Raw genomic sequence first — 10788 nt, 5'->3', positions numbered from 1 at the left:
CACTTGCGGGAGTCAAGGAATCGAACTGGCAACTTGGTGGTTGAGAGCCTGCGCTCCAACCAACTGAGCCATCTGGGAGGCAGTTCAGCTCAAGGTGCCATGTTCAATCTTAGTTGCAGGGGGTGGAGCCCACCATCCCTTGCGGGACTCGAGTTGAACCAGCAACCTTGTGGTTGACAGCCCACGGGCCCATGTGGGAAATGAATCGGCAGCCTTCGGGGCTGGGGGCATGGAGCTCTAACCGCCTGAGCCACCGGGCCGGCCCAAGAATTGTCTCTTGATTGGATCAGTTTTCTGGGTCTATTCAGAAAGCATACACTATATATCCTCAATCAGTTATCAAAATCATGTTAAAATTTGAATTTACCATTATCCCTCTTCTTTCTAAGGAAGAAGAGCTGAAGGTCAGGGTGGTCAGCAAGCCCTAATGGCCTTGATTTTCCTGGGGTGTTGGCTGGTCTTCCCAACCAAGGGATTTGGATTTTAATAGCCACTTGGAAAAGGAAGACGAAGCCTTGAATTCTCTCCAAGTAGAAAGTTGGAACTTAAATGTCCATATTATAGTAGAAAAAAAGCAAGGCTGAAAATTAATTATCTAAGTGTCCATGTTGAAAATTAAACTACAAATGAAATCTTAACAAAGTTGAATGAAAATTGTAATAAAGAACAGAAATGAACACAAAACAAAACACATGCCTGCCACCTAAAGCTGGAGCCCTTGAAAATACCACTTCAGTGCAAAGAGGGCACTAGAAAAAATTCAGTTTGATCTCAGCTACAAGGACAAGCATAGACTCAAAGTGAAAGGGTGGAAATTGATACTCCAAGCAAATGGTACCCAGAGAAAATCAGGTGTAGCCATAATGATATCAGATGAAACAGACTTCAAGGTGAAAAAGATAACAAGAGACAAAGATGGACATTTCATAATGGTGAAGGGGACTGTACAACAAGAAGACATAACAGTCATCAATATTTATGCCCCCAATCAGGGAGCACCGAAATACACCAAGCAACTACTAACAGAACTAAAGGGAGAAATTGACCAAAACACAATTATACTAGGGGACTTAAATACATCATTGACAGCTATGGATAGATCATCCAAACAGAAAATAAATAACGAAATAGTAGCCCTAAATGACACATTAGATGAAATGGACATAATTGACATTTATAGAGCACTTCATCCTAAAACATCAGACTATACATTCTTTTCTAGTGTACATGGAACATTCTCAAGGATAGACCATATATTGGGACATAAAATCAGTCTCAACAAATTTAAGAAGATTGAAATCATACCATGCATATTCTCTGATCACAAGGCTTTGAAATTGGATATCAACTGTAAAAAGAAAGCGGGAAAAACACAAATACATGGAGATTAAACAACATACTTTTAAAGAAGGACTGGGTCAAAGAAGAAATTAGAGGAGAGATCAAAAGATACATAGAAACAAATGACAATGAAAATACATCCTACCAAAATTTTTGGGATGCAGCGAAAGCAGTTTTAAGAGGAAATTTATCTCATTACAGGCCTATCTCAAGAAACAAGAAAACTCCCAAATAAATAACCTCATGTTACACCTTAAAGAACTAGAAAAAGAAGAACAAGTAAAACCCAAGGTCAGCAGAAGAAAGGAAATAACAAAAATTAGAGCAGAACTAAATGAAATAGAGAACAAAAGGACAATAGAAAAAATTAATGTGACAAAGAGCTGGTTCTTTGAAAAGATTAACAAAATTGACAAACCCTTGGCTAGACTTACTAAGATAAAAAGAGAGAAGACACTGATTAACAAAATCAGAAACGTAAAAGGGGAAGTTATCACGGACACCACAGAAATACAAAGGATCATCCAAGAATACTATGAAGGACTATATGCCACCAAATTCAACAACCTAGAAGAAATGGACAAGTTCTTAGAAACATATAGCCTTTCAAGGCTGAACCATGAAGAACTGGAAAATCTAAACAGACCGATCACCAGTAACAAATTGAATCAGTCATCCAAAACCTTCCCAAAAGCAAAAGTCCGGGACCAGATGGCTTCACTAGTGAATTCTACCAAACCTTCAACGAGGATCTAATACCAATCCTGCTCAAACTCTTCCAAAAAATTGAAGAAGAGACAGTACTCCCTAACTCATTTTATGAGGCCAACATTGCCCTGATACCAAAACCTGGTAAGGACAGCACAAAAAAAGAAAACTACAGACCAATACCTCTGATGAATACCGATGCAAAAATCCTAAATAAAATTCTAGCAAATCGAATACAACAATGCATTAAAAAGATTATTCATCATGACCAAGTGGGGCTCATCCCCGGGGCACATGGATGGTTTAACATCCGCAAATCCATCAATGTGATACGTCACATAAACAAAATAAAGGACAAAAATCATATGATTATATCAATTGATGCAGAAAAAGCATTTGACAAGATACAACATCCATTTATGATTAAAACACTTAATAAAATGGGTATAGAAGGAAAATACCTTAACATAATAAAGGCCATATATGACAAGCCCTCTGCTAATCTCATAATTAATGGAGAAAAACTGAAGCCCTTTGCTCTACGTTCAGGAACACGACAGGGATGTCCCCTATCACCTCTGCTTTTCAACATAGTGTTGGAAGTCCTTGCCAGAGCAATCAGGCAAGAGAAAGAAATAAAAGGCATCAAATTGGGAATGAAGAAGTTAAATTATCACTCTTTGCAGATGACATGATGCTATATATAGAAAACCCTAAAGACTCCACCAAAAAGCTATTAGAAACAATCAACGAATACAGTAAAGTTGCCGGCTACAAAATCAACGCACAAAAGTCCATTGCCTTCCTATATACTAACAATGAAATCACAGAAAAAGAAATACAAAAAATAATTCCTTTTGCAATTGCAGCAAAAAGAATAAAATACCTAGGAATAAACTTAACCAAGGATGTGAAAGACCTATATGCTGAAAACTATAAGACATTTTGAAAGAAATTGAAGAAGACACAAAGAAATGGAAAGACATCCCGTGCTCATGGATTGGAAGAATCAACATAGTTAAAATGGCCATATTACCCAAAGCAATATACAGATTCAATGCAATCCCCATCAAAATCCCAATGGCATATTTTAAAGAAATAGAACAAAAAAATTATCATATTCGTATGGAACCACAAAAGACCCCGAATAGCCAAAGCAATCTTAAGAAAAAAGAAGAATAATGGAGGTATCACACTTCCTGACTTTGGCTTGTACTACAGGGCTACAATAATCAAAACAGCATGGTATTGGCAGAAAAACAGACACATAGACCAATGGAATAGAATTGAGAACCCAGAAATAAAACCACATAAATATGGACAGATAATTTTTGACAAAGAAGCTAAAAACATACAATGGAGCAAAGACAGCCTCTTCAATAAATGGTGCTGGGAGAATTGGATAGCCACGTGCAAAAGAATGAAACTGGACTGCTATTTGTCACCATGTACCAAAGTTAATTCAAAATGGATCAAAGACTTAAGCATAAGACCTGACACAATAAACTGCATAGAAGAAAACATAGGTACTAAACTTATGGACCTTGGGTTCAAAGAGCATTTTATGAACTTGACTCCAAAGGCAATGGAAGTAAAAGCTAAAATAAGCGAATGGGACTATATGAAACTTAAAAGCTTCTGCACAGCAAAAGAAACCATTGACAAAATAAAGAGGCCACCAACTGAATGGGAGAAGATTTTTGCAAACAGTGCCTCCGATAAGGGGCTAGTATCCAGAATATACAAGGAACTCATGCAACTCAACAACAAAAAAACAAACAACCCAATTGAAAAATGGGCAGAGGACTTGAAGAGACATTTCTCCAAAGAGGACATACAAATGGCAAATAGACATATGAAAAATGCTCAACATCACTAATCATCAGAGAAATGCAAATCAAAACCACAATGAGATATCACCTCACCCCAGTCAGAATGGCTATCATCAACAAGACAAATAGTAACAAATGTTGGAGAGGCTGTGGAGAAAAAGGAACCCTCATACACTGTTGGTGGGAATGCAGACTGGTGCAGCTGTTATGGAAGGCAGTGTGGAGGTTCCTCAAAAAATTACGAATAGAATTGCCATATGACCCAGCAATCCCTCTCCTGGGTATCTACCCAAAAATCTGAAAACATTTAGAGATAAAGACACGTGTGCTCCAATGTTCATTGCAGCTTTGTTTACAGTGGCCAAGACATGGAAACAACCAAAATGTCCTTCGATAGATGAATGGATAAAGAAGTTGTGGTATATATACACAATGGAATACTATTCGCAGTAAGAAAAGATGATATAGGAACATTTGTGACAACATGGATGGATCTTGAGAGAGTAATGCTGAGCGAAATAAGTCAGACAGAAAAAGCAGAGAACCATGTGATTTCACTGATATGTGGTATATAAACCAAAAACAACAAAAGAACAAGACAAACAAATGAGAAACAGAAACTCATAGACACAGACAATAGTTTAGTGGTTGCCAGAGGGTAAGGGGGGTGGGGGGTGGGGGGTGGGAGATGAGGGTAAGGGGGATCGAATATATGGTGATGGAAGGAGAACCGACTCTGGGTGATGAACACACAATGGGATTTATAGATGATGTAATACAGAATTGTGCACCTGAAATCTATGTAATTTTACTAACAATTGTCACCCCAATAAATTTAATAAAATAAAATTAAAAAAAAAAATTCAGTTTGCTGGTAAAGGGAAAGTGTGAGAAACTTGCCCACCTTGACCTGGTTCTGGATGGAGGACCCAAATAGCTCTTTTTTTAAAAAATGAAAGTTAATTGGGATAACAATTGTTAGTAAAGTTACATAGATTTCAGGTGTACAATTCTGTAATACATTATCTATATCTCACATTGTGTGTTCACCACCCAGAGTCAGTTCTCTTTCCATCAACATATATTAGACCTCGTTTACCCTCTTCTAGAGTCCCCCACCTCCTTACCTTCTGGTAACCCCTAAACTATTGTCTATGTCTATGAATTTTTGTTTCTTCATTTGTTTGTCTTGTTCTTTTGTTGTTTTTAGTTTTATATACCACACATTGTCAATGAAATCATATGGTTCTCTGCTTTTTTGTCTGACTTATTTCGCTTAGCATTATAATCTCAAGATCCTTCCATGCTGTCACAAATTGTCCTATTACATCTTTTCTTACTGCTGAATAGTATTCCATTGTGTATATATGCCACAACTTCTTTATCCATTCTTCTATCGAAGAACATTTTGGTTGTTTCCAAAAAGCTCTTAGAATGCATAAACATGGGCTTCCACTGGCTCAGGTTGGCGTAGGCAAACAATAAGCAAATAAATAAGCATAAAAGGAGTCCCTGGTTGGCAAGGTCTCAGGAGGAAAGGCAAGGCCTCTAACAGAGGACATACTTTCCATATAGGCTGCATCTACTCACCGTTAGGAGAGGAGAGGCCTGAAATGCCGCTGAGTTCAGTCACTTCTCTGGTCCTCAGGCTGCGAGTCCATATCCATCCTTTAAAGTCCACATCCACCTGATTCTCACAGTGCGGTCCTGCACCCAACTGCATCAGCATCACCTGGACCTTGTTAGAACCAGGAACTCTTCGGGTGCAGCCCAGCACTTGGTGTTTAACAAGCCATCCAGGTGATTTTGATGCACTCAATTTAAGAACTTTCTACCCATTCTTCCTCCCAAGTACTGCCACCAAGACAAACATATCCAAAACTTCCCAAAAAGTTGGGAATTATTGCTCTAGCTCTTAAATTTATCTTATGCCTATCAAAACCTAAGAAATATAATTTTAGAGCCCCAAACAATTTTTATTTTTAAAGGATTTGAATATGAGTCATCCTTTCCAGGTTTTATATAATAAAACCGTAGACCCTTTAAATAAGTAAGGTTTCTGTTTTAAAAAATGAAATCCTCTCACATGATTATTTATAATCTATTTATGTTATAATTAGCATATGACAGAGATACAAATTACATTCAAATGAATAGAGCACCATTTACATAAATTATAATGCTAATAACCTTCATATTCGGTCCAGAATTTGGGTGTATGTACTGCTTTTTTTTTTTTTTACTTGGCTAGAAAGAACCACTACCTTTTAAATGGAATAAGCATTTATTCTGTTGCTTTGAATACATGAATAATTTTGAAATTAGGACATCTTGCTTGATTATCTTGTCACCTCTGATTCTTTCCAGTTTGAGCTGTTAATTTTTACTTACAGTTGTTCATAGTATTTATTTCAACTTCATGCAGGTCTGAAATGGTGACAGATCTCATTAACAATAAGAACTTTTGACTCATGTTTTCTATTATTGTTGCTTCATCAGAAAATGTGGCCCATACATTTCCCTGTGTCTTATTGTAGTAAAGACAGAGGGGACTTGTTGCATTAAGCTAGATCTTAGGATCCTCAGGGGTCCTCTGCATTGGTAGAGCTACTACAAACTGGAGTTTATTTGCTGAGTTCTACGAATCTAGAATTTAAGTGAATAGCTTATTTTAAAATGATCAGGCCCTGGCAGAAAGCTGTGTGCCAGTACTTATTTACAACAAAAGCACTATTCGAGTGACAAGAACCTTGGTGTCTGCAATGCAAAGCATGTCTTGCCCAAGTTCAAGATTTCCGACTAACACAGTCAGTCATCAGGATGGCCTTTTATACCATCTGCTTCCATTCCTTGTATTTATGCCCTGAGGCAGGATCTACTGGCACATGTGCCGTAGATGCAAAGTACTTCTGAGCACTGCCGTAGGTGGAGAAAGTGCTTCTCGCATGCTACCTGCCCTGCCCACGCAGTCTTGGCTGGTGACTCAGTTCCAACCTGCATCCCCTCACCCCACATCTCCTGTCCTTGACCTTGAAAACCACTCCTTCAGTTACCTCACACGCGTTGCTACTCTCTAGACCCAGCGGGCCATCCATCTTCTCTTCTTGCCAGAAGGTATTTGACCCAGGTGGTGCACGCAAATTCTGGACCCTGTCATTCCATCTGAACTGACAGAAGGATTAGTCCGCATGGAGAACACCCCACCAGAATCATGCATCCCATGCCCAGCGCCCCCACCACACCCACGTCTTCTTAATCTACTTCTCCACACTCTTCACATCGACATCCCCGTTGGTATTTCAGTGGGTCGCAAACATCCACACAAGCCTTGTCATTATTTCAAATTCCATCACTATTTCCTACATGCTAAGAAATGCTGTGATATGTCGGAAAAAGAAAAGGAGCTCTGAAGTTAGGCTGAAATGCTTTCAAATTACAGCTGTAGCTCTCACCATTTAGGAGCGCTTGGGTGAGTTTCTTATCTTGAATATTTTTCCTCATCTGTAAATAATGGGGATGTTTGCAAAGATTAAATGAAATTTCATAAAGCATGTAACATAGTAGTAGCTCCTAGTAAGTGCTTAACAACTGTTGCTAATTCTTGTATATTATGGGTACTCAGTAAACACAGAATAAGTGACTGGATGAGTAAATAAACGAACAATTTTTCCTTGGAGAGCAACAGGAACAGGATGTTCTTAAAGAACATTTTATCTAGCCTAGAGGTTTTCAAACATTTTGCATTGTTAATGGCAAAACAAAACAAAACACCTTTCTTCAAGTAAAATCTTATGCAGACGGTCAGTATTGAAAACAAGGAGCTGCTTCGGTTAAAGCAGGAGTGGGGTTACTGTGTTCCCCTTATCAGACCCTTCTGTCCCTTTCATTGCACACCAGGTTACTTTTGCTCTGAGACTCTAAAAAGTGCAGTTTGAAAACCACAGATCAAAGTTATATTCTCAAAACTAAATTTTATTATATCCTCTGTCTAGGTTCCACATATTTTTGTTACTTCTGTTTTCTCTTTATTAATAATCTCAATGAAATCTTTAGCATTATATCCTCTAGTTTATGTTGTTGTTGATTCATAGGTAAGCTGCCTTTGAAGATAAGTAAATTCTCTTAAAAATTTTTCAAATGTTTCAGTTTATTTTCCTGGGGTTTTCAAAGTGCTTAATCACATTGGTTATAAATGATGATTTTATTTCCTCCTGGCTAATATTTTTATTTCATTTCATGCTTTAGTGTATATACCAGAACCTCCAAAATAATGTTATATAAAAATTCTCATGGTATGCATCCTAGTTTACCTCTTGATTTTTAATTGGGTTTCTTATAGACCAGTTATTCTCTATTTTGTTGCCCGAGTCCCAGCCAACCTCCTGAGATGCTGATTTAATTGGTCAGGGCTAGGTATCAGGCATCAGTAGGTCTTAAAAACTTCCCAGGTTATTCTTATGTTCAGAGAAGTGAGACCCTCAGCTCCAGGTAATTTACCATGGAATATGATGTTGGCTGCTTATTTAATATAGATATTTCTTATGTTTATGAAGGATTTGCTATTCTTAGATGTCTGACATTTGTCTGTTTGTGTTTTAGAAATAATGTTGTGATTATCTATTGTGGTGATACATGTATTCTTATTGGATATATTAAAGTGATGAATAAAATTTCCTTGTATTCTTAGTTTAAATTCAACTTGGCCCTGGTGGGTAATTCTTTTACTGTTTTGAGTTCAGTTTGCATTTATAATTTAGAGTGATGTATTTTTTCCCCCTTTGTGTGTACATGTACATGAATTATTTTGGGTAGAGTTCTAGGAGTAGAGTTGTTAGGTCATATGAAAGTCTATGTTTTACTTTTTAAAAAAAATTTCCATTTTGTTTTCCAAACAAACTTGTTTTAAGTGAGAAAGTAAATTTGTGTAAGGTTGATACAAAAGTAATTGCGGTTTAAAAGGTTAAAAATAATTGCAAAAACTGCAATTACTTTTGCACCAACCTAACACATGTATGTTCTCGGCTTGTACTTATTTTTCTCTAAAATAAAAGTCTCTCAGAAATTGTTTGATTAAAAACTTAGGTCTCATCAAAATGGCGGCGTGAGGTGATCCTCTGTAAACCTCCCCTGGAATTTACAACTAATCGAACAACAATAAATCCACAAAGGACTCCCTGCACAGCAGACAGCAAGACAAAGAGGCCCACTACTGAATTCAACTAAAGGTGGGCGAATCGCGCGAGCGGGAAAGGAGGGAAGGGAGAAGTGCGGAGACGGAGCCGCGCTGCGCAGGACACAGACCTAGCTCAGTGCTCCGAGCTCGCTGCAGCCCAGAGGTACTGCAGCTATGGGACAGGAAAGAACTCGGATTGCTAGGGCTCTGCTTATGGCCCACAGGGCTGTGGGGGCAGCATATAACACGGCTGAACCCTATGCTCACGGCAGAGACCTCAGAGCAAAGACTGAGGGAAGAAGACTGAAAACAGTGGTTTAAGCCCTACTGCCCAGCAGAGAATGGAAGCCTTAGGCACTGAGACTAGCCGCCCCCTTCCTTACCCTCTCAGAGCCGAACCCGCCCCCACCGGCCCAGTGCTAGAAGCAGAACAGTAGCAGTGTCAGATCAAAAGAACAGAATATTTGCTGTTCTGAGAACTGTGGACCGCAGACACAGATTCACAGCCCAACTAGTTCTGGGAAAGGGGAGGGAGCTGTGGAAGCAGGACCGGCTGTGGTGGTGGTCACCACCATTGCTCTGGGCCACCTCTCACAACTCACCCCGCCCCTGGCCCCACCTATCTGGGCGGATCCCTGCAGGAGTAAACAGAACTGCTGAAACATACGGGCTCTGAATCTGGTACAGGAAGAGCTTTGGAACTTGAAAGGCTCTCTGCGTACCCACATGGACACTGCACCCTGTGACCCAGGTGAACTATTAACAGAGGAGAAGTCCATTTCCCAGGGAATCCCCCCCATTGTGTGAGAAGCTGGAATAGTACAGAGAAAACATACCAGTATGGTGTGAGAGAGAAAAAAAAGGCTGCAGTCAGAGAGAAAATAAAACATTCTACCAACAAGTACTGGAAAACAAAAGAAAAACCTCTTCCTATCAACCTGTTGCAGAAGCCACTCCTGTAGATGTCTAGGAAGAGAAATAATAAATTAATAATTGCCATGAATAACCAAGGCAACGAGACAGCTCAGAAAAAAAGTGAAAAGTCTCCAGAAAAGGAACTTAAAGTATGGAAATATGTGACTTAAATGACAGAGAATTCAAGATTGCAGTTCTGAAAAAACTCAACGAGATGCAAGAAAACACAGAAATGCAGTTTAATGAACTCAGAAACACAAAGAACAACATGAGCATTTTACGAAAGAGATTGAAATTAAAAAAAAAAAAACTAAATAGAATTTCTGGTGATTAAACTCAATAGAAGAAATTAAGAATGAAATGACCAGCTTAGGTAGTAGAGTTGACCAGATGGAGGAAAGAATCAGTGACATCAAAGATAGAAACCTGGAAATTACAGAGATGGAAGAAGAAAGAGACTTCAGACTTAAAAGAAATGAAAGAACTCTACAAGAACTTTCTGACTCCATCAGAAAGAGCAATATAAGAATAATGGGCATACCAGAAGGAAAAGAAAGAGCGAAGGGAACAGAGAATATATTCAAACAAATTGTCGATGAGAACTTCCCAAACTTGTGGACAGAATTGGATCCTAGAATCCAAGAAGCAAATAGAACACCTAGTTACCTCAATCCCAACCGGCCTTCTCCAAGGCACATTGTATTGAAGCTGTCTAAAATCAACGACAAAGAAAGAATCCTCAAGGCAGCCAGGGAAAAGAAGACAATAACCTACAAAGGAAAGCCCATTAGATTATCATCAGATTTTTCAGCAGAAGCT

This window comes from Rhinolophus sinicus, linkage group LG09, assembly GCF_036562045.2.
Source record: "Rhinolophus sinicus isolate RSC01 linkage group LG09, ASM3656204v1, whole genome shotgun sequence".
NCBI classification, from domain to species: Eukaryota; Metazoa; Chordata; class Mammalia; order Chiroptera; family Rhinolophidae; genus Rhinolophus; species Rhinolophus sinicus.
Note: the sequence above shows the minus strand (reverse complement) of the source record.